At 38.8% G+C, this 22,342-nt stretch overlaps 1 pseudogene; it reads right to left on the bottom strand.

Moving 5' to 3' along the window:
- LOC101600607 overlaps positions 1-22,342 on the bottom strand; it is a 132,317-nt pseudogene that overhangs the window by 27,171 nt on the left and 82,804 nt on the right.

The raw sequence follows: 22,342 nt of genomic DNA, 5'->3' as shown, positions 1-22,342 counted from the left end.
TTCACCTCTGGCATGCCAATGATCCCGATATTAGGACGTTTAAGGGTATCCCAAAATTCCCTCATGTCCTGTTCACAGAAACTTTTGAACTCTCAAACTGTTTCTTCCATTTTGTTTTCCAGATCAGAGTTTCTATCCTCCACATGGCTGACTCTATTCTTGAGAGCTTCTTGAGAGTTTTGGACTTGTTCAATTAGGTTTGCATTTCCTATTACTTTTCTATGTATAGTTTCCATCCCTCTGTCAAGCTCCCTTTTCACATAATTTTCTGATTTTCTTGATTCTTCTTGGGATTCATCCTTTCAATTCTTTATGTCTTCATGTAGCATTGCCAACTGATTTTTGAAGTCTTCTTTTTTTTCACTCTTCTTCATATCTCTTAACTGTCTTTGAATTCCTTCCATTTTCTTATCTATTAGGTCTAGTCTAGTGATGGCAGCATTCACATGAATATTGGTCCTTTGTTGCTTTTCTGCAAGTTCTACCAGTAGCTTGGTCAAGTTGCATTGCTCATAGCTTCATTTTGGTGTTCTTATCCTATTGGCTCTTCTATGTTTTTGTTACAGATGTTTATTGTAGGACTAGTATCTAACTGGATTCTTGTATTTGATTTTTCATGTTATTTATTTTGTGTGGTCTGCCCATCACTGTGTATGGGTATGCAGGTGGGTGGATCAGCCTGGGCTCAAGCACAGTGGGAAGCTGGAGCAGCCTGAGTCAGTTGCCATGCAGTCTGCGCTTTGGTTCTCACTTGCCAAAGCCACCTGAGCTCCTGCCTGGGTGGGCATCACAGTTGTCTGAGCTCTCACTTGGTAATGCAGCAAAGCTGCCTCTGATCATGCTAGGAGGGACACTGAGGCACCAAGCACAGAAGCAGCCTAAACTTCTGGTGGCAGAACACTGGGTAGTGGAAGCAGTTTGAGCTCCCCTGCAACAGGACAATGGTGGTCAGCTGGCAGGGCAGACAGGGAGGGGCTGGCACCTGAGCTGATACAGGCAGTCAGGCAGAGACAGCCTGATCTCTGTGGGCAGTTGAAGTAGACCTGGGTTCCTGCATGAATGTGCAGCGGCCAGACCAGTAAGTGAGCAAATAGGTAGAGCAGGCTAAGCTTGCACAAGCAGGGATCAGCACCACGTGGGGGGCCTTTGGTGGGCAAATGAATCAAAGGAGCCTGAGCTCCAATGCGTAGCCTGCCCAAGGTCACTCGTGGGCAGGGGTAGCAGGATGATCACCCCTGTGTAATGAGGCAAGTGGAACTGTGTTGGCGGGACCCTTTTCCTACAGTAAGTGTGGGAGTATCCTTAAGCTGGTACTGTGGCTGCTTGGGCGTGGGGGTGAAGGGGGTGAGGGGGTGAGGGGACTGGTGGGCTGCCTGCACCTAAAAGAATCAGCGATTCCCTGTTTTTTCCCCACTGTGGCTTCCCACTGGCAATCTGTTATAGATTGCTCTCCTCTAGAAGACCCAGTGAACCCTTAATGTCTTGCCTTTCTTTCCCGGGGATGTGCGCTGCAGTTCGCCAGTCGCCATCTTGGCAGGAAGAGCTCTGTGTAAGTACTCTTAAATACATATTCCAAATCATTACAAGCTATTGAATTTGAAGAGTATGCTTAAGCCACTTACTAGTAGGAAATGAAGGGAATAATTGATATTTCTTAAAAGGGGAAAAAGTCTATATTTGTTTTGAAAATGGTGCTTTTTATGATAATGACTTGTGAAATTTGTGCTCAACTTAGAAGCAAAAAAAAAAAAAAAAAAAAAAAAAAAAAAAACCCTAAGCAGTTACATTTTCAGGAGGTGGAATTGAATCTGTATGATTTGTCAAGCCCACTTTGTTGCTATTTACCTACTGTCTTCTTATAAGACCCTACAAAGTCCTATTGTACACCTAGTGGCAGCTACATGCTTTTATTAGAGATCTATTACCTTCTTTCCTTTGGGATGTTTAACATTAACTATCAGTCCTACAATAATACACTGCAAACATTCTGGACTATTTTGTTAGTATATGGGGCCATAATGCTATTTGTCATGACAAAACTGAACTCATTTTAGGTATATACTGAACATGAACTATATTTTGCATTTATTTTGCACATTTCGGGTGAGAGCAAAGAGACCTAGAACTTTACAACCTTAAATGATGGTATTCTATATCTTGACATAAGTGAAAGTTGGGGGAATTGTGGAGGGACATATTCTTGAGTGATAATGGCATATTTCAGCTCTAATATCATAAAGAGTTTTTTCAGAGTTAAATGTTTAATGTGTCCAGTGATTTAAAAATGTATATGTATTTACTTCAGTAATCTAATGGTATAAATATGTTCTAGCAAATAATTTAAACCACCAGATAAACTTTACATTTAGATACTCAAGGTCACATTATCCATAATAAACACTAAATACAGCATAAGTATAGGTAAGTAGATGAAGTAGATGTTTTAGGAATTGCATATGTGGATGTAATACTGTATCTATTTCCAATAATACAAATCATAATATGAAATAGTGGATAAAATGCTTACAAATAACATTATATTGCATTATATTGTAAAATAATTGCAATAGCATTGCAATTAGGATTGCAAAGTTGTACCATGATCCTATTACTACATGCAATACAAACACTGGCACAGAAAAGCTACGGAAGGACATGCAAGTTTAATGTTGGCAGTGGCCATGTTTGGGAGATGGTATGGCAGAGAACTCTGTAGTGAGAGTATACATTTCTTCTAATTGTATTTCCCACATTTCCTATAACAAGCATTCATTCATTCCATGTACACTTTCATTTGATTTCCTCCGGTTATCAGATAGAAAGGGAGAAAGTTTTAAGCTCAAGCCCCTAAATACAGCCTCTCTCTAGAGACTGTATCGTCCATAAGCAGCTTAGCCCTAAAGCTGGCTCAGATAGCTTCCTCTCAACCTCAGCCTTGCTGCATGCCTCTCTCCCTCCTTCCCTCCATTTCAGATCCTGACTCCCATTAGAATCCCTTTTCCTGAACCAGTGCCCAGCTCCCCAGAGCCCCAGTGTCACGGTTCTTCTATCTTTTCTTGATTTCCCTTTGGAATCTTCCTGGCATTCTTAGTCCAAGACCAGATGGCTGAGTTTCTGAAACATTAACACTTCCCCTCTGCTAACTTAGAGCTGTTTCAAACCCATCACCCACAACTCCCTGCTGGCCAGGCTTATATACCACAGCAGGCTGCCTAGTGAGGTTTGGCAACTGTGGTGAGGGTGGAGCTGGAAAGACTGTTCATGAGGAAATTAACCAGGACACGGGTGTGGTCTTACCTCATTGATTTGGAACATTTGGGAAGCATGGAAAATGCTTAATGAGGGCCCATTAAAGGGAAAGCAGGATGTTTAAATAACCACGAATTGCATCAGCCTGGTTCTGCAACTCAGAATTTGGTTAATAGATTTTTGAGTTTTGTCTCAAAAATCAATATTGCTATTATTGAAGTCAAACTAACTTGCAGATAAAAGATTTCACTGACATTGATTTCACATGGTGTCAGGAAGGGTGTGGCCATTAATTTCTTTCACTACGGGTGAATCTGGAGAATGCAAAAACATTTCATCTTTCACAATAGTGGAGAAGGAAAGTATGCCCCTAGCATTTGGCCAGGTTTCAAGATATCCATAATGAAGTTGCACTTGAACTGAACCAGTCACTCTGCAAGGAATGGTGAGAGATAAAACTGAATAAAAATAGAGTCTGTTATCTCCAGATATGACTGGAATCTCCCCCTACCCACCCATTTCATTAAACGAGAGATTATATAAAGATTAAAATGGGGCTAAGTACCCGCAGAAAGTATCTAGCAAAGGTAAATTTAGGAGTTCAAGGGCAAATGTCATTCTGTCTTTCATCTTTGCTCCCTTCTACATCAGTGACCTTTCCCCTTAGGCTAGATTCCTGGAACACTTCAAGATGGTGAAATGTGAAAGACAACATTCAAAAGGGGAAAGGACCCCTGTATTGCTTTTGAAGAGTGATGCAGGCCTATACTGTCAGGGATCATTCCTGTATTTCATTACTGGAGAATTTTCTCTGAATGTGTAGAACACTGGAACCCCTGACCAGATGTGGTTCAGTGCTCTGCACCTCAGCCCCAAGCTGGTTCTCCTGTTCCTTCTCTATCGCTATCCTTTGCCAGCACTGCTCATCAAGCTTCTCTTCAGGCAGTTGGGGGTAGGGGGTGATGAATTCTGAATGAGGAAGTAGACAAAAGCAAAACTCTCCGTGGATTTGCTTTCCCATGTCGTTGGTTAGGAAATGTAATGTAAGCATTCTGTTCAAAACTACTTACTGACAAGGGTTTAAAATGAATTACAAGATTAGCTAATGATTATTAACTGTATAGCATCATATTATTTTGACATGAAAATCATTTGTTAAGTGTAAGCATTTAAAATATACTCAAATTTTTCCAGGCATGGTGGTTCATGCCTTTAATCCCAGCACTTGGGAGGTAGAGATAGGAGGATTGCCATGAGTTTGAGGCCACCCTGAGACTTCATAGCGAATTTCAGGTCAGCCTGGGCCAGAGTGAAACCCTAACACAAAAAACAAAACAAAGAAAAACAATATAGGTAGATATATAGATAGATAAATAGACTTAACTTTCCAAGATCCTGTTTTGCATTTCCTCATTTTTAATCATTAGACACTAGCATTATATCACCATATGCTCAGAAAATAGAAATATCCCTCCCAACCTATGGGAGTCTCTGTGCAAGGCTCTGCCAGCCAGGGAGATTCGTGAGAAACAAGGCAACTGTGAATCTCCTTGGCCAATAAAATTTAACCCATAGGAAACAGAGTAAGTCTACAGATAGTGCATTAACAAGGCCCAGAAAGTCTCTGGGAATAATAAAATATCTTTAATACTTTGGTTATTCACACTAAATTCTCGCATCACTTTGGCACAGTGAGTGAGTAAGAATTGCACATTGAGCCCCTCCATGCCAATACTGAACGTAATGGAAGTTGACATCTTTCCATTCCAGCTGTAGCAGCAGGAGTAGGCATTGCTGCCAACAGAAAACAGCTCCATCATAGTTTAGAGTTGAAATATCGGTCAATTGGAAGGGCAGAAACAGCGTTTAGTTCAGTCTCTTCCTGTGAAATTTGCTAGTCTCTTGCCTAAAACTCTCTTGTGTCAGACACCTGCTTTAAGGTGTTTATTCCCTTATAGCTATTCAACTAATGAACAATCCATCAATACTCAAACAATCATCTGTACATTTGCTTGTAAAACGATTTTTTTTTTCTTGTATATTGCCTTCTGTAAGCCCTACAGCTACTCAGGGAGCTAGCTGTTATTATCTCCTTTATGCCTGAGTAGACATCAAATCCAGAGGTATGACTTGGGTAGTGTATACAAAGCAACATATATAAACTGTGAAAGTGATAATTGAGCTATTAAAACTCAACACTGGACAGACATGAGCAAGATACAGCTCTGATCCTGGATAATCATGTTGTGTTGCTGAAAAAGTAAGGACTAAAAGTTAAGAAGAGGGCTGGGTAGATAGCTATGTGGCTAAAGCCTTTGCTACAGGAGCATGTGGATCTGGGTTCTGATCCTCAGTTCTCACGTGAAATGCCAGGCAGCTGAAGGGGGGCGGGTGGTACATGCCTGTGATTTTAGTATTTGGGAGATGGAGACTGGAAATCCTTGTGGGGGTCTCTGGCTGGCTAGTCTAGCTGAATTGGTGAGCTCTCACTTCAGCCAAAAACCTTGTCTTAAAGAATAAGATGGAGAGTGATAGAGGAAGACAACTGATGTCAATCTCTGGCTCCTGCAGATATAGGAACACATGTGCATGGTAACCCTCACACACATGAGAATATGAATGCAAACAAATTAAATAATATTTTTATATCCTTCAGGGATGATGGATGAGTGTTTGGTATTCTCTCTGTCTATAACTGGCATTGTGTGATGTCATGACTCATGCCACAGGACAAAATAAACTTTTCAATTCAGATATCAGTATAAATACTGTGGCTTATATGCCTGGAGTCTTATGGTAATTAAATTCAGTTATTTGTTCACTGATGGGCATAAAGGAGAATTAAGGGAACACATAGTAATTCCATAACAACAAAAAAAAACAAAAATAGCCAGGAAGCATTCCTTGCTACAGTAGAATATCTTCAATGCTTAGAACAATGTCAAAGCATAGGAATTCTATGCACAAAGTGAAATCTGTCACAAGTATCCAGCTCTTGGGAGGAAATCACCAATGAATTTCTGAAAGCACAGTTCCTGATGTGCCTTACTAAATGATTCTGTATGTAGTGTGCAAGTGAAACCCCATTTGTCATAGCACCTTCTGCACTGAATTCACTACCTGCAACTCTGAGAGTGCCCAGCACACACAGGCTCTGAGGTCCAGACTGTCCTAGCACTGTAAGTACAGTAGGGAAATGGTTGAAGAAATCTGAGTCAAAGATCTTGCTTGCAGTTTGAAAATAGTTTTTGGCAACAGCTAGAGAGAATGTGAAACTGCTTCAGGTAAGGCTTTCTCAACGTAATAACAAACCTTCATGAGTTGAACAAAATACAAATTAAGATGTTTTGTAGTGTTATCAGACCTTTCATTTCAGGATGAGCAATAGTGTATGAAAACACTGCAAGTCAGTACCACCACTATGTATTTTAGAACAGTAAATTAAGGAATGATGGAAAATCAGTCAAATTATGATTATAAAAATATCTTTATTTGCAGATCAATGTAAGAAAAGAAAAATTTAAAAAATTCAACTTGAGGGCTGGAGGGATGGCTTACTGATTAATGCACTTTCCTTCAAAGCCTAAGGACCCATGTTCAATCTCTTTCCAGACCCCACCTAAGCCAGACACACAAAGGTTATGCAAGCATAGGATTGTATACACCCACTAGGTGGTACAAGCATCTGGAGTTCAATTGCATGCCAATTTTCTCTCTCTCTCTCTTAAATAAAAAGGAAGAAATTTTAAAAATTAAAAAAATTCAACTTGAACTAAATTAATCCCTAAGGTATTTTTTTTTTTCAAAAGCCTTGGTAAATCAGTGGATTCTGCATTCATAGTGGTACTCAGAGACGTTAAATTTGAGTTTATCTATCCTTGTCCTTGGTGCCTTGAAGTATACAGCCTACAGATGTCTTGTGACTAGCACAAAAGTTTTCTATGTGAATAAAAGTTTAAGTATAAAAGGCAGAACAACTCCTAAGATCACAGTTGGTATTGTTTGTCCATACTTTAGGATTTCTATGGTTTATAGGACTCAAGAATGGAAGGAAGAAATCCTGAGGAGACACCTGTAGAGTAATCACACCATAACAAGTTTCAGGCCAAGGCAGCCTGGGATACCTTTCCTTGGTGTTAGACAGTGTTCAATCTCCCAGTGGCACAAAGCAGAGGAGATGTAGGATAAATAATAGATATGAGCAAACCAATTCAGAAGAGAAGGCTGTATCTTTCATCATAGAGTCCATGTTTTTTTTCAGCAACACTCAACCCACTGCTCATGGGCTTCACTTTTGAAGGATCAGGGCTTCAGAAAACCAGAGGCATGCTTCTATATGAAAATAATCTGAGACTTCTTTACCCACTAAAGAGATCTGGAATCAGTCTTATGACAAAAATTCATGAGGACAACATAAATGCTTTCACACAATTCAGTACTGTTTCAAACTTGTTTTATGTCTTAATAGAACCCTCAAATGTTAGAAAAGCTCACAGATTCCTGACTCAGCCTAAAGTCCAGGGTTGCTTGCATTCCCCATTACTAAATACACTTGTAGGTAGGAAAGATGAACTCCTTCAAGTCCTGGTCCTCCACTTTTTGTCATAATTCAACTCTGTGAAGATAATAAATGCATTGTGATGTGGTTCCAATAAAATCATAATCACTAAGCAAGCTGACTTTGGCATTTAGAATAATTATTTCTTGTGAAGTGTTGTCCTATATTTTCAGGGTGTCAAATAAAATGTAAATGTAATCTTTTGTAATAAAAGATGACAGGGAATGAAATTTAAGACAAACTGCCACTAACTATGGTCATGTTATTATAACCCACTCAGTGCCTTGCATGATGCTGTGCACAGTGCGATTAGTTGTTCTGGCTGTGCTGTGTGAAGGGTGAATACTTCCCTTCAGTGGAATAGAATGGGGAAAGAGCTGAAACTTCACTTGGGTGGCTCATTTTTCATATTTCCTATCCAGTGAGCTCTTCTTTGTATTATTTCCCATTTGTTTTCATTTTCTTTGCTTGGATCTTTGATTTTCCTGAATTCCTGAATTTTTGCCATATCCTGGATACTGGCTTTAATTAAGGATTTGCTTTTCATCCTAACAACCTGATTTTACTTAGAATGTGATTTCTTGCACATGTGGTTGGGTATATATGTGGTATGGTGTTGTGTGCGTGGGGTGTGATGTATGCATGAGTGTGGGGGGATGCATATAACTCATACATGTGCATGAGGTATCGAGGAGAACACTGGGGCTATTCTTATTGCTCATCACATATTTCCTTGAGACCTGGACCTGCTGTCCATCACTGAACTCTCGATGTTCTCTATTCCCCTCCCTCTGCCATGGACTGTGTGTGGCCATTCCTAGATTTTTACATGACTTCTGAGGAGTCAAGAGGCCCCAATGCTCGAGGCAAGTGCGTCTAACCACAGAACCATCCCCCAGCCCTACAATGTATGTTTTAGCTGTTACTCGTTTTGTTGCTGTGCATAAGCATGTGAGTGCCTGTGTGTGAAGCAGAGCATGTGTGTGAAGGGGTATGAACATGCAGACACTAGAGGTCAACTTCAGGTCTCTTTCTCCGTTGTTTTCTACCCATTCTTTATAAGACAAGGTCTTTCCCTTGAACCACAGCTTACCAGTTGGGTTGCACGAGCAAGCAAGCAAGCAAGCACAGAGGCTACTCCTCAGTACTTGGATTATAAGCATAGGTCACCACACCCAGTATTTCACATGAGAGCTAGAGATCTGAACTTGGGTCCTCATGCTTGTGTGTCATGCACTGGACCCAAGAAGCCATCCTCTCCCCACTTAGTTGTTATTCTTTAGCTCACATCTCAGCGTTCACTTATTCAGTAGATCTCCTCCTAACCAGGGAATCTAGGTCAGGGCCTTACTATCTGCATGTCCAAATCACTTTCCACAGTTTTAAACTTTTATTTTCTTGATTTTATTTTATGTATTTGTATGATTCCTTGTTTAATGGCAGACATCAGACTAGCTCTAAGCCCAAAGAGTGCATGCATGTATACTTTTGTTCTCTACTCTCTCTCTCTCTTTTTAGCATGTAGCACATACTATGCACTAAGCCAAATTATGTTCAGTGAATAAACATTACTGTCAGCATAACATTTGTGTCCAATAAGCATCCTAATCATAGTAAGTCCAAAATTTAGTTCTTAGTTTTCTCTTCCAAACTCTTTTCTATGGTTTTCTTCATTTTGTCAGCTTAGTCTTTCTTGTTTCTTCATTGCAAACCTTTTGTATTAGTGTAGTGGTTTGATTCAGATGTCCCCCATAAATACGTGTTCTGAATTCTAGGTCCACAGCTGATAGCAATTTAGAATTAAAGCCTCTTGGAGGCACTGTATTGTTGGGGGCAGGCTTATGGGTGTTATAATCACCTTCCTCTTAACAGTGTTTAGTACATACTCCTGTTGATATTGCCCATCTGATGTTGGGCAAGAGATGATGTCCACCCTCTGCCCATGCAATCATGTTTTCCTGGCCATCATGGATCTTCCCCTTGAGTCTGTAATCCAAAATCAACCTTTTTTTCCACAAGCTGCTCTTAGTTGGGTGTTTTTCTGCAAGCAAAGTGAAGTTGACTGCAACAATTAGCTTTGACTCTTCTTTCTCTCACACTGTACATCTATTTTACCATAAAAGCAATCCCCTCTCTCTCTCTCTCTGTATATGTGTATGTATGTGTGTTTGTATGTGCACACATGTTGAATGTATGTGTGTGAGGAGGTTAGAGGTCCATTTTTTCAGAGTGCAACTACTTTGTTCCATGTCCACAGATAGTGTCAGCTGTATGTCTCTTTGCTGGACTAGTAAAATAGGTTTTTCTGTCTTCTTGTCTTGTCTCACTCTATTTGTTTTACATGTAGCATGGTGTTCTTTCATAAGCATAAATCAATGGCTAGAGAGATATCTCAGCAGGTAAGCTACTTGGTGCACAAGAATGAAGACCTACATTTAGGTCCCCAGCATGCACATAAAGTGCTGGATGTGACAGCATACTTCCATAATCCCACCACGGGGAGGTAGAGACAGCGGGATCTCTGCATCTTGCTAGCTAGTTTATCTAGTCCCTCTGGTAAGCATCAAGTTCAGCCAAAGATCCTTTCTCAAAAATATTGGGGAGAGTGTTTAAAGATACCTGGTGTCAATCTCTGGCCTCCACATTCACATGCATATATGCATAGCATACCATACACATATATCTAAAAAACAAACAAACAAACATAAATGATACTAACTTTTTTCTTAAATTCTTCAATTGTTTTCCATCTCATCCATGCTAAGAGTCTAAGATAATTTACAAGGTCATCTAATCTCCGTAACAATAGAGCTTTGTTATGGTATTATCTCTCACATCTGCCAAGCATCAAAAAACCAATAGCATAAAGTAGATATTCAATAAATTTTGTTTAATGAATTTGTAAATTAAATAGTGAACAATATACTTTTCAGAAAGTATTCTCTGACTTATAAAGTAAAAGAATAATTCTTCTAATGGGTTCTTATGGAAATAATTACCCTTTAGTTAACTCATAGTAAGACTGTTCAATATATAACATGATATTATGAACCATTATTCTAAGTCCTGCTGTTGAAAAACATGCATAACAATACTTGTATTGTGAAATCAATTTTGACTTGTTAGGGAAATCATTATTACAATCAATATTTGCTCAAAGAATCACTTAAGGGTATATTATGCCACAAGACTGACTATTGTGGTTGACTGAATTCAGAAAGAAAAAATTCACTTGGTAATTTACTCTGTTTTTATATACTAACATAACTTTTTAGAGTGATTGGGAATTATATTCTTTAATCATAATCTTAAATATTTTTGGTGAACTTTTTCATTTTCATTTTGATAATCAGAAAGTCACCAACTATATAGTTCTGCATAAAATTATATGTTAATTGCATTAAGGTTTGCTTCTTTAATCTGCTGGTGGGAAGACAGTCTAATGTTTGATAACTTAGATGCTTAAGGAAGAAAGAGGGCAAGGGATAAGTGGCCAAACTAAACATCTGAAAGCAATTAAAGGGTTTTATTTTGTTTCAAATCCTAACACATGCAAATAAATTTAACAAGTTAAATTGACAGAATTATAATAGAATTTCATATAATTTAAATAAATGTATAAGGCACTTTTAACCTGTTTGTGATCCTATGATGAATTTCTGAAATGTCAGTCATCACACTGGAATTAGGATCATGAAGGAGATGGGAAAAGTGGTATATGATACAGCAGTTATGAAAGTTATGTTTCTGAACTGTTTGTTCTTCTTCAAGCTCATTAATTTATATGCATCCAAACTTCATGGAGACTGTTTTAGAAGATGTGATTTTGCTCCTGAGGCTAGAAAAGCATTATAGTTTTATAAACTTGATCTCATTTATCCAACAAATATTTATGGAGCATGTAGTTGTGTGTCAGAATGCTCTAAACTCTGGATATTTGAGTGTGTTATTCCACATAGTATATGTCATTCAGAAGTAGATCTGGAGGAAAGATTTGTATAATAAAGAGACTTCACCAAATTTGAAGCAAAGAAATAAGAATTTGTCTTATTCAGATATAGAAAATGCATAGTTATCAAGTGATTTCTTAAAGTGGATTGATTGATGTAAGCACCTATCACCCCAAAGAAGATGAGAGTTTATTCATCAGCCAAGTATTAGAAACCACATCCCGGAACATGGGTTCAGGCTACCTCAAGCAGCATGTTCCTATGTGGGGCAATTTCCAGAAGTTTTATGTCATACAAGAAAAGAAAGCCATAAGTCAAGGCACTATTTTTTTTTTTAATACATTGGTGGAAACATTAGTCAGGGAGTTTAGAGCAAAGCAGGAACTGTTCTTCCCTACGTTTCATGTATCATCTTATGATATTCTTAGCTTCTGACTTGGTAGAAGCTAATTCATTCTAAAGATTTTACATGATGTTAGGTCAGTCACAGAGGCAGGGAATGAGTGGCAAAGAAGGGCACTAAAAATAAACCATGATATTCTGGCTTTGGGTTTGTAATGTTCCAACTTTCAACAACCACAAAGTTCTGTTCAGACACCCAGCCTAGATATTGTTTCCTGGGAACTCCAATACACAAATCACACTTTCATTTACCCCAAACTGGAATACAGAAAAGAATTTATAGGTAACACCACTTTATGTTTTGCTGTCATTTATTACAAATAAAATATTCTTGAAGAAAATAGCTGGGCATGGTGGCCTTTAATCCCAGCACTAAGGAAGCAGAGGAAAGAGGATCACTGTGAGTTTGAGGCCACCTTGCAACTACATAGTGAATTCCAGGTCAGCTTGGGAAGAGCAAAACCCTACATTGAAAAGCCAATAAATAAATATTTTAAAAAAGAAATTGAAATGACCATGTTATTGACTTCATTTGTATTGTATATTATATTGAAATATCAGGCCATTATATATGCAAGATTTTTAAAGGCATATTTTTGTATATGCATATGTATGTAGTATTACCACCTATTCATGTTCATAGCACTGTGGCTCTATGTGCACATATGTGCACATGTACATAGGTGTGTGGAGACCAGAGGTTGACATTGCATGTCTTACTGAATTGCTCACCATGTTACTTTTTGATATGCTGTCTTAATTGAACCCCAAACTCACTAATTAAAAGAGACAAACTAGCCAATGAGACCCAGAGATTCACCTGTGTCTGCCTCTCCAGGACAGGGATGCCAGGTGTGTGTCACCACGCTCAACATTTTTTAATCTTTAACTGTCAAAGTATTTATTTATCCTATTAGTAGACATTACTTTTATTCTGACACTCTCACACATGCATGCAATACATTTAATACCATTCCTTCCTAATTTTTAAAAAAATTTTTTTTATTTATTTATTTGAGAGCGACAGACACAGAGAGAAAGACAGATAGAGGGAGAGAGAGAGAATGGGCACGCCAGGGCTTCCAGCCTCTGCAAACGAACTCCAGATGTGTGTGCCCCCTTGTGCATCTGGCTAACGTGGGACCTGGGGAACTGAGCCTCGAACCGGGGTCCTTAGGCTTCACAGGCAAGCGCTTAACCGCTAAGCCATCTCTCTAGCCCTAATTTTTTTGTCATCCCGCTTACCTTCCATAAAAACTCCTTTTCCCATTTAATCCCAATCCTACTTTCATGTCTTTTATTTTATTTTTGAGCCACTGAATTACATTAGAGTGCCTTCCACTATTATGGGTGGGAGGTTATCTATTAGAGAATGGGCACTTTACTAGTGGCTAATCACTGGTAAACTTGAGTTACATTGTCCCAGGAAACATGTACTGTCTTTCTTTATTCGCTACTCTGAGAAGTGTGAAGTCTCTGGACCCTTTCCCCATTGATGGCAAAATACCGACCAGCTCAAATTTGTGAAGGAAACTATAGCAGCTAGAAGTTCATAAGTCTAACAGGTATGCTGTATTCAGAAGGTAGCATTCTGCAGCCCCTTTCCTTTCCTTAGATTCTTGGTGTCCCCTCTTATAGGAGAGTATCAATCAGAGTTCTCCAGAGGAAAAGAAGAAATAGAAGTAATATGTATTTTTGTTTTATTTATTTGAGAGTGACAGACAGAGAAAGAGGAAGGAGAGAGAGAGAGACAGAATGGGTGTGCCAGGGCTTCCAGCCACTGCAAACAAACTCCAGATGCATGCACCCCCTTGTGCATCTGGTTAACATGGGTCCTGGGGAATCGAGCCTCGAACTGGGCTCCTTAGGCTTCACAGGCAAGTGCTTAACTGCTTAGCCATCTCTCCCATCCAGAAATAATATGTACTAAAATGGGGTTACTGGATTATCTTACAAAATAATGGCTGGGCAATCCAACATATCTGTCTAGAAACTATAGAGTCAAAGGACCATGAGACTGGATACAGACTGTATTCCAGTGTGCCCATGCCCAGAGGACAACCCGATGCACTCACAAGCAAACAGCAAAGGGAGCAAAGCAAAAACACAGCATTGAGTAGTGTAGGCAGTGGAACAAAAGAAAAAAATTGTCCACATTATCCTAGAGCTTCCTTATATACACAGTCCTCCACTGGAAGATCCACCATATCAGGAGGAAGGGAAGGGTCCTTCCTTCCCTTTTATTCCTTCCTAGAAATCCCCTCACAGAACAACCCAAGGTGCACATCTCTCATTGCATACCTAATCTGATCAAGCTGACCATAGAACCACCCTTTGTCAACCTGACACCAAATTACATCTTCTTATGTAATGCTCAGTTTCCAAATGAAGACAATAACAAGGTCATTAGTCAACTTAATATGATATAACTAACCAATGTACAATGTTAAACTGGAAATTCACTATTCTTCCCCCATTGAGGAATACTTAGTCCTTAATATCCAATACTTTAAATATAGATTTAATAACACTTAACTATTGATGTTATTTCAATTGACTACATAGTATACAAATACATGAAAGAAAAATATTTGTGTCTATATGCATAAAATCTCTGAAAGAATAGAACAGGAACTGTTTCTGCCAAGTTTGCATTGCTTGTAGAAAGCACCCAATCAAGAGAAGCTTGTGGGGAAAAAAAGAGGTTTATTTTGGCTTGCAGGCTCAAGGGGGAAGTTCCATGATGGCAGGGAAAATGATGGCATGAGCAGAGGGCGGACATCACCACCTGGCCAACATCAGGTGGATGATAGCAACAGGAGAGTGTGCCAAACATTGCCATGGGGAAAGTGGCTATAACACCCATAAGCATTCCCCCAACAATACACTGTCTCTGGGAGGTGTTATTCCCAAATCTCCATCAGCTTGGAACCTAGCAGTCAGAACACCTAAGTTTTGAGGGACACTTGACTCAAACAACCACAGGAACATTCATGGCAATTACAATCCTTATATCTTTAATTACTAACAAGGTTTTAGATGTTATTTGTAGCTACTACCATCCTGTCTTGCCTCCATCCACCCTCAGCAACCACCTTAGCTACTCCACCTACTTGGCATTATACTTGTATCTTTAAAAGACCATTCCACCATTCTTTTAAGGCAACTGTTTCAGGATGGTAGGGAATTTGGTAAGACAAATTAATTCAATGAATTCAGTGATTATGAGCTCACTAACATACTTCTTTATCTGAGAAGTGAGAACTAATCAGAACTAATGCTGCATAGATACCATAATGGTGGATAAGGCATTCTGTAAGTCAACAAATGGTAATTTAAGTTGAAGAACTATATGCATGGAAAGAAAATACATGCCAAAATTCTCTATTCTAGTAAAGACAAAATTCTGAGCTTTTCATTATGAAAATGGTCTAATGTAGTCAACCCCCACCCCCAGGTTGCTAGCTGGTCACCCCAGGGAATTGTATATATATATATATGAGATATATATATATATATATATAATATTATATAATATATATTATACATAATATATATTATATACCATATATATATATTATACACACACACACACACACACACATATATGGTGGATCTACTGGGTTAGTTAAGACATAGTTCATGACGGGCAGCTCAGGGCACATGGTGACTATGTGGACCATCATCAAGCATTCTATTTCCTCTAAGGTCTGATATCTAGTCAAAATCTGTCTGTCAAGGGGAGAATAGTTGTCTGCAGTTACAGCAGGGACTAGATCCAAAATTCTAAGGGTCTCTGCTGTAATTCATTTAAAGATGCATACCAAAGGTTCCAAACAACATCCTGTTTGCCGCTGACACCTCAGGAATCATCCTATCTGATGGATAATATGGACCAAGTGTCAGACAGCCTGCATAGCAGCCTGGACCTATTGTAGAACTTTCTCCTATGGTGAGCCACATTCAAAACGATCACCTTTGCATATAGGCATACTGAGACACCCATATAACTGGAGGAGCTATAATATTGTTTGGGAGTATACCAGAAGCAATTTCAATTCAGAAACAGTATCTAATTGTTCCTAGGTGATGGGAAACCTATCTCACCTCTAGGTTCCTTTTAGCTTTAAGTCTGGTTATAGACCAAGAGCTGAAGGTGGCACTGAGGGGCATCAGTATTGACTTGCTTGGCATCTCCTTCAGGGAAAGTCATTGCCACTTCCACATAGAATGTAGGATTAATTCCTTCAGATAAGGATGGAGAGAACAATACTGCAGGGATAAGGGTGGGCAATTCCTCTGCAGTTAATGTTAAGGAGTCTACTTCCTTGAGCAAAATAAACCAATTGAAATTGGAGTGTTCAAAGCCATCAATATGAACCAGGGTCTTCCCACACATCTCCAACCCAAGTTACAGGATCCCATTCATTTTCAATTAGTGCCCTCAAAATGACTGCTGAGATTTGCTAAAACTGGGTCTTAAACCTTTATCGTGAGTCAGAGAATGGTACAATGAAGGCTTAGGTTTGGCATTGTTCAACTTGAGCCTTATGGATACTGAAGGAAAAAAAAAAATCTCTAACAGGTCAGGTCACACTTAAAAAAAAAAAACAACTTTTCATCATTCATTTGCATCTTGAACTGGAAATTTTTATTTCTGAACTTCCCCTTCCCAGTGACTTTACCCAGAGAAGCTACAGCAACTGGCCAGCATCATTATATTTACTTTTCCACAAGGATTCAAACATTTTATATACAGAGTGATGACTTTCCTTGCTCCTCACAAGAAACAAAACAGAATCATCAAACATTTCTCTCAAATATTTCTTCAAATTTTTCAAAAATAAATAATTTAATAGTTCACATCATAGATTATCAGTGTTGTCCTTAACATTAAGGAAGCTTTTAGTAGCTGTGGAAGTAGAAATCTGGTTCCAGATCACAAGTCCATTTGACAAATCCATCCTTATAGTTATGTTTCTGTAACCACTCCCAGGACTACTATCTGTATCAGCCAGATTTCTCTAGAGGAACAGAACCAATAGAAGGATTTTATATTTGAAAGGGAGTTTACTGGATTATCTTACAAGGTATGACTTTGGTAGCACAACAATACCTATCTGGAAGCTAGAAAATCTGGTATCTGCTCATTCCATAAGGCTGGGTTCCAATGTCCCCAGAGGATGGCCCACAGGCTGATGCATGCACAAGCAAGTAGCAAGGAGAGCCAGGCAGAAAACATGCACCAGGCAGTAGCACTGGTAATGGGAATAAGAAAAAAAAATCTTAGTAAGGACTTGCCATCTAGTTTTGGTGGGCAAACAGGAACAATAGCAACAGCTATGTTTTAGAAGCCTCCTATGGACAACAGCTCATGAGAGTTGTCTCATGGCGCTGGAATTTTCAATTAATACATGATGGCTTTTGGAAACAGCTTTATTCCCCCATGTCGGGACCTTTGTTTAAATACAGGGTACTTCTGTAGAAATTCTTTTTTTAAATTATATTTAATTACAGTTTACAGTTTTGAATTGGTTTTGTGAAGCAGTAGGCTTCCTTATCATTTATTCAAACATCTTTAGTTTTGGTTCTTCCTCCCAACACCCCCTTGTCTTCCTCATCCCCTCACCTATATCCCTGCCTAAACCTCCTCTCACTATCTCCTCCCTCAGTGTTCCTGGTCTACGAGTTCTACTGTACCCCTCACAAAACTTTTCTCCTTCCAGGGCCCCTTTCTGGTTTCCTGTCATTCACAGACACTCATTCCTACACTCACTAGTCTAGACATTAGAAACTAGAATCCACATCTTAAAGAGAATAAATGGATGTCTAGCACTTTTACATGGATACTAAGAACCCAACAAAACTCAGGTCCTTATGAGGTCCTTATGCTTGCACTTTACCTGCTAAGCTGTCTCCCAAGTCTCATATAAATGACTGTTTTCCATGTCTCTGATTATGAATCTTTCCCATCTAATATTGGCATTAAGAGAACTAAAATATAAATCAAGAGAAAAAATAAACAAAAATATTTAAAGCTGTGGAGATGGCTCAGTGGGCCAAGTATTTGCTGTGCAAACATGAGGCCTTGAGTTCTGATATCTAGAACCCCTGCAAAGAAAAACTTCCGCATGGCCATCAGTAATCCCAGCCCTCTGAAAGCAAGATGTCAGGTAGAGACAAGAGACTCCTCAGACCCTGCAGGCTAGCTAGCCTGGTGTACGCAGCAGACACCTACAAAGAGAGTCTGCCTCAACTAAGGTCGAAGGTGAAAAACAACACTACAATTGTCCCCTGACCTCCACATGCCCACTGTTCATGGGGACTCTCATACTTACACACATTAATATACATATATACGTATATACATACAAACACATACACAAAAACAAAAATTTAAAAAAGGACGAGTTTCTTCTTTTAAGTGGCTTTTGTTGTGTAAACTGGAGGCAAATGTATGCAATAGAACAATAGGTGTCACCACTGTCCCCATGGAAGCCAATCCAGGAAATCCGATATACCTCCCACTTTCATGTATTTTACTGATACAGTTGCTATCACAGGAACCCAAGAGGTAGTACTCATTCAGAGGTACTCAAGCAAGGAACAAAATACAAAGCAAAATGCCAGCAAAAAAGTAGAGTAAGCATTCAATCAAGTTTTACTCCTACTGAAAAAAAGAAACACTATGAACCCTCTAAAAAGTAGGTCTCAAGGAAAAAGCATCCATATTCAACATTCTGATAAGCACATTAGATCCTAAGGCATCTTTTAAAGACCCATATGTTTGGTGCAATTGCAGTAAACAAAGATAAATGTTAAGAGATAATAATGCTGCATTTCTTTTATCCAAGGAAGGAGGCTGCTCAAGCAGGAAGACACTCTTCACACACCCCTTCCACTCAGAAAGGACTTGGAGTCCTTGCTGATCACCCGTAGCAAATGCTTCACACACAAAGAGCCATTGCACTATCAAAGACCAAGTCTAAAATAATAAAATTTACTTATCCTTAAAGAGGATTTAACACATCCACAAAGCAGAGAACTCCAAACAGCTGAAGTTCTGTACATTTACATGCACACATCTAAGCAATAACAGTTAAACAAAATGCAAGCTATCAGAAACACATCATTGAACAACTTAGAATTTTTGCTGTCAACTACAATGTTGCAATGGGAACCTCATATTGTATGGCACTCTGTCTTGACTCTACTAATCCAAACTCATTCATTAAGCAGTGAATAGTTCCGCAGGAGAATGTTAGCTTCTTTCTTTTGGAAAAAAGATAGATAGATAGATGATAGATAGATAGATAGATAGATAGATAGATATAGATATAGTCACAATAAATATGCTAAATGTAAATCTTTAAGGTCTGCAGCACTCCCCTCCCACATACTCATATTACAATGAGTTACTCTTCAAAGTGCATAGATAAGCAAGTTTCCTCACCAACTTTAAAACTAAGTAATTTAAAGTTAAATGGTACTGGGAACCCTGATCAGAAAATAAATTCATTTAGGATGCTGAAGGGAGGTGTCTGAAGAATAATTCCCACCCAGTTTCTTCATCTATGACTTAATAATCACAGCTAAGGAAATCCTGCCTCCATGGAAAGAATGTTTAAATTCTAATGACTATGATTCTGTGGTGTTTAAGAGTGGTGGCAATTGTCCTTTTTGGTGTGTTTGTGTTTGGTGTTTTGCATGAGGACATGCATTGAAGGCAGAAAGTAGATTGGACATTGGTACAGGGAATGATAGAAGAGGCCCAGTGGGGTCATAAGAGATATCCTTTGTCTCAGGGCTAGTTGACAGGTAGTTTGTAAAAATTTCCCCTGAGAGTAGCAGGATTTTATAGAAAGCAGAAAATACCTTACTTAAAATAAGAAAACACATCAGCAGAATTTAAATAGTCATAGGAAAGGGAGATCCCTCCTTAATGTATAGAAGACAATACACCATGACCATGGGGCTGCAAAGGCTGTTGGCTTCCCACTACTCCTTCTCAATCAGTAAGGATAATGTTACCATTGGACTTTGTTGTCAGGAAAGTGTTGAGAACATTTTCCAAGGCCCCAAAGCGAACATGTTCATGTAATTTATATCCTTAGTGAGGAGGGTTTTCCCAGTGGACAGATGTTCCTTTCATGCCTATAGTCTCAGCATAAGTATCCTGGTTGCTAGCCACAGAACATGTTTTCACCACAAGTCTAGCATAAGTCTTTTTTACAGACTGGCAGAAGATTAAGCTTGTGTTTTATTTGCTGGCTTCAAAAATTCCTCTTGGTATATATCATCCCTCAAATTTATTCTCCATATGTGGTTAACTTTAATAGTAGTCAAAAGGAACTCACCTCGACCCCTCTTCATGTGTATCTCTTGGTCACTGAAACTTATAGTTTATTAAGGACATCTTCTGTGGGGAAGATTGGCTCAGCTATTGGGTAACAGGAGAGGGAGGTTTTTATACTAGGAGCTGTATATTTAAAGCCCTAGCTTATATTGTTTGAGGGAGCCTCTGCATCCTTATAGAACAACAACCTATTGGAAAAAATCTAACATCTCACACTGTTTTTGTTGTTTAATTACCTACTGCTTATGGAAGCATCCATGTAGGTTACCTTCATTCTAAATCTTTTTTTTTTTTTTTTAATAGAGTGGAGGGCGTCAGCCACAGGGCTTGACAGTTAGGTTTTTTTTGTTTGTTTGTTTTTGTTTATTTTTAATTATTTATTTGAGAGTGACAGAGAGAGAAAGAGGGAGAAAGAGAATGGGCATGCCAGGGCCTCCAGTCACTGCAAATGAACTCCAGACACCTGCTCCACCTTGTGCATCTGGCTAACGTGAATCCTGGGGAATCGAGCCTCAAACCTGGGTCCTTAGGCTTCACAGGCAAGCACTTAACCACTAAGCCATCTCTCCAGCCCTCAAAATCTTTTTATTGTTATAATTTAATCAATTTACTGGACTGGAGGGATGGCTTAGCGGTTAAGGTGTTTGCCTACAAAGCCAAAGAACCCAGATTTGATTGCCCATATTAGCCAGATGCACAAGGGGTGTATGCATCTGGAGTTTAGGCTAGAGGCTCTGGCAGACCCATTTTTTCCCCTCTCTCTTTGCCTGTCAAATAAATAAATAAATAAAAATAAAATAAAAAATAAAATAATTTAATCAGTTTACAAAGTAGTAGGTTTCTTCATGACTTCATTCATCCTACATTTTGGTAAATATTCTTCTCTATATTATTTCACATCCACACTTTCCTCTATAGCATTCCTTCAACCCCCACCCCATCTTAAACCTTTCATCCTACTATTTCACCCCCTTTAATACCACATGTGTTCTATTTACCCCCCCCAATAAGCACATTTTTTTTAATCATCCTGACCTCTTTTCTGTCTTTCTGCCTCTATAAATGTGTTCTAACTGAAACATACAAAGCTGAAAATTCAAAACTAAGATAAAACGGAGAATTTAAGAATACTACTGAAAGAACTTCTAAAGTATATACTCTAGAGAGTGTGCATAGAATAAAAGAAGCAATGCTGTCTGTTGTGTTATTTTCTATATAGTTTAGTTTGGTATGTTTCAAACATAAAATAAAAAATGATGTATGCAAAAAGAAGACCACCATAAGAAATTTGCTTTCAGCTGACAATATCATATCTTTTACCATTTTATATCAAGTTTATATTATTCTCCAACCCTGAGACATAACTTCCACCTCTATCTACAAAGAATTATCCAGCTCAGAATGTGAGTAATACAGACGTGGAGAAGCCTCACTTCATTGTCTTGTAGATACAAGTTGGTTTCTAAGCCAAAACGGGAGAAAGGAAACAAAACTGTATGTTGGTTATTCCAACTTCTACACAAATAACTTTGCATTTTGATTACTTCCTATCCCTTTTACTGGTAAAAGAAGGATTATCTCCCTATGGTAGAGTACATGACATTAGATAGATGAGATGCACAACTGTTAGTCCATGCAGTATTTTTTTATATTTACTTTTTTTATTAATTAGTTTTGTATTCAGCAAATACAGGCAGTTTGGTACCATTAGGCTCATCCATGACCTACCACCTCTCCATTGGCCCCTCCTTGTTGATGTATATGGGTCGTGCATTGTGGAGTTAGCCCACAGTTATTGGTACGATAAATGTCTCTGCATATCATGAC

Source organism: Jaculus jaculus, chromosome 1 (assembly GCF_020740685.1).
Source record: "Jaculus jaculus isolate mJacJac1 chromosome 1, mJacJac1.mat.Y.cur, whole genome shotgun sequence".
Classification (NCBI taxonomy): Eukaryota; Metazoa; Chordata; class Mammalia; order Rodentia; family Dipodidae; genus Jaculus; species Jaculus jaculus.
The sequence above is the reverse complement of the archived record's forward strand: the minus strand, read 5'-3'. Positions and strand labels throughout refer to the sequence as shown.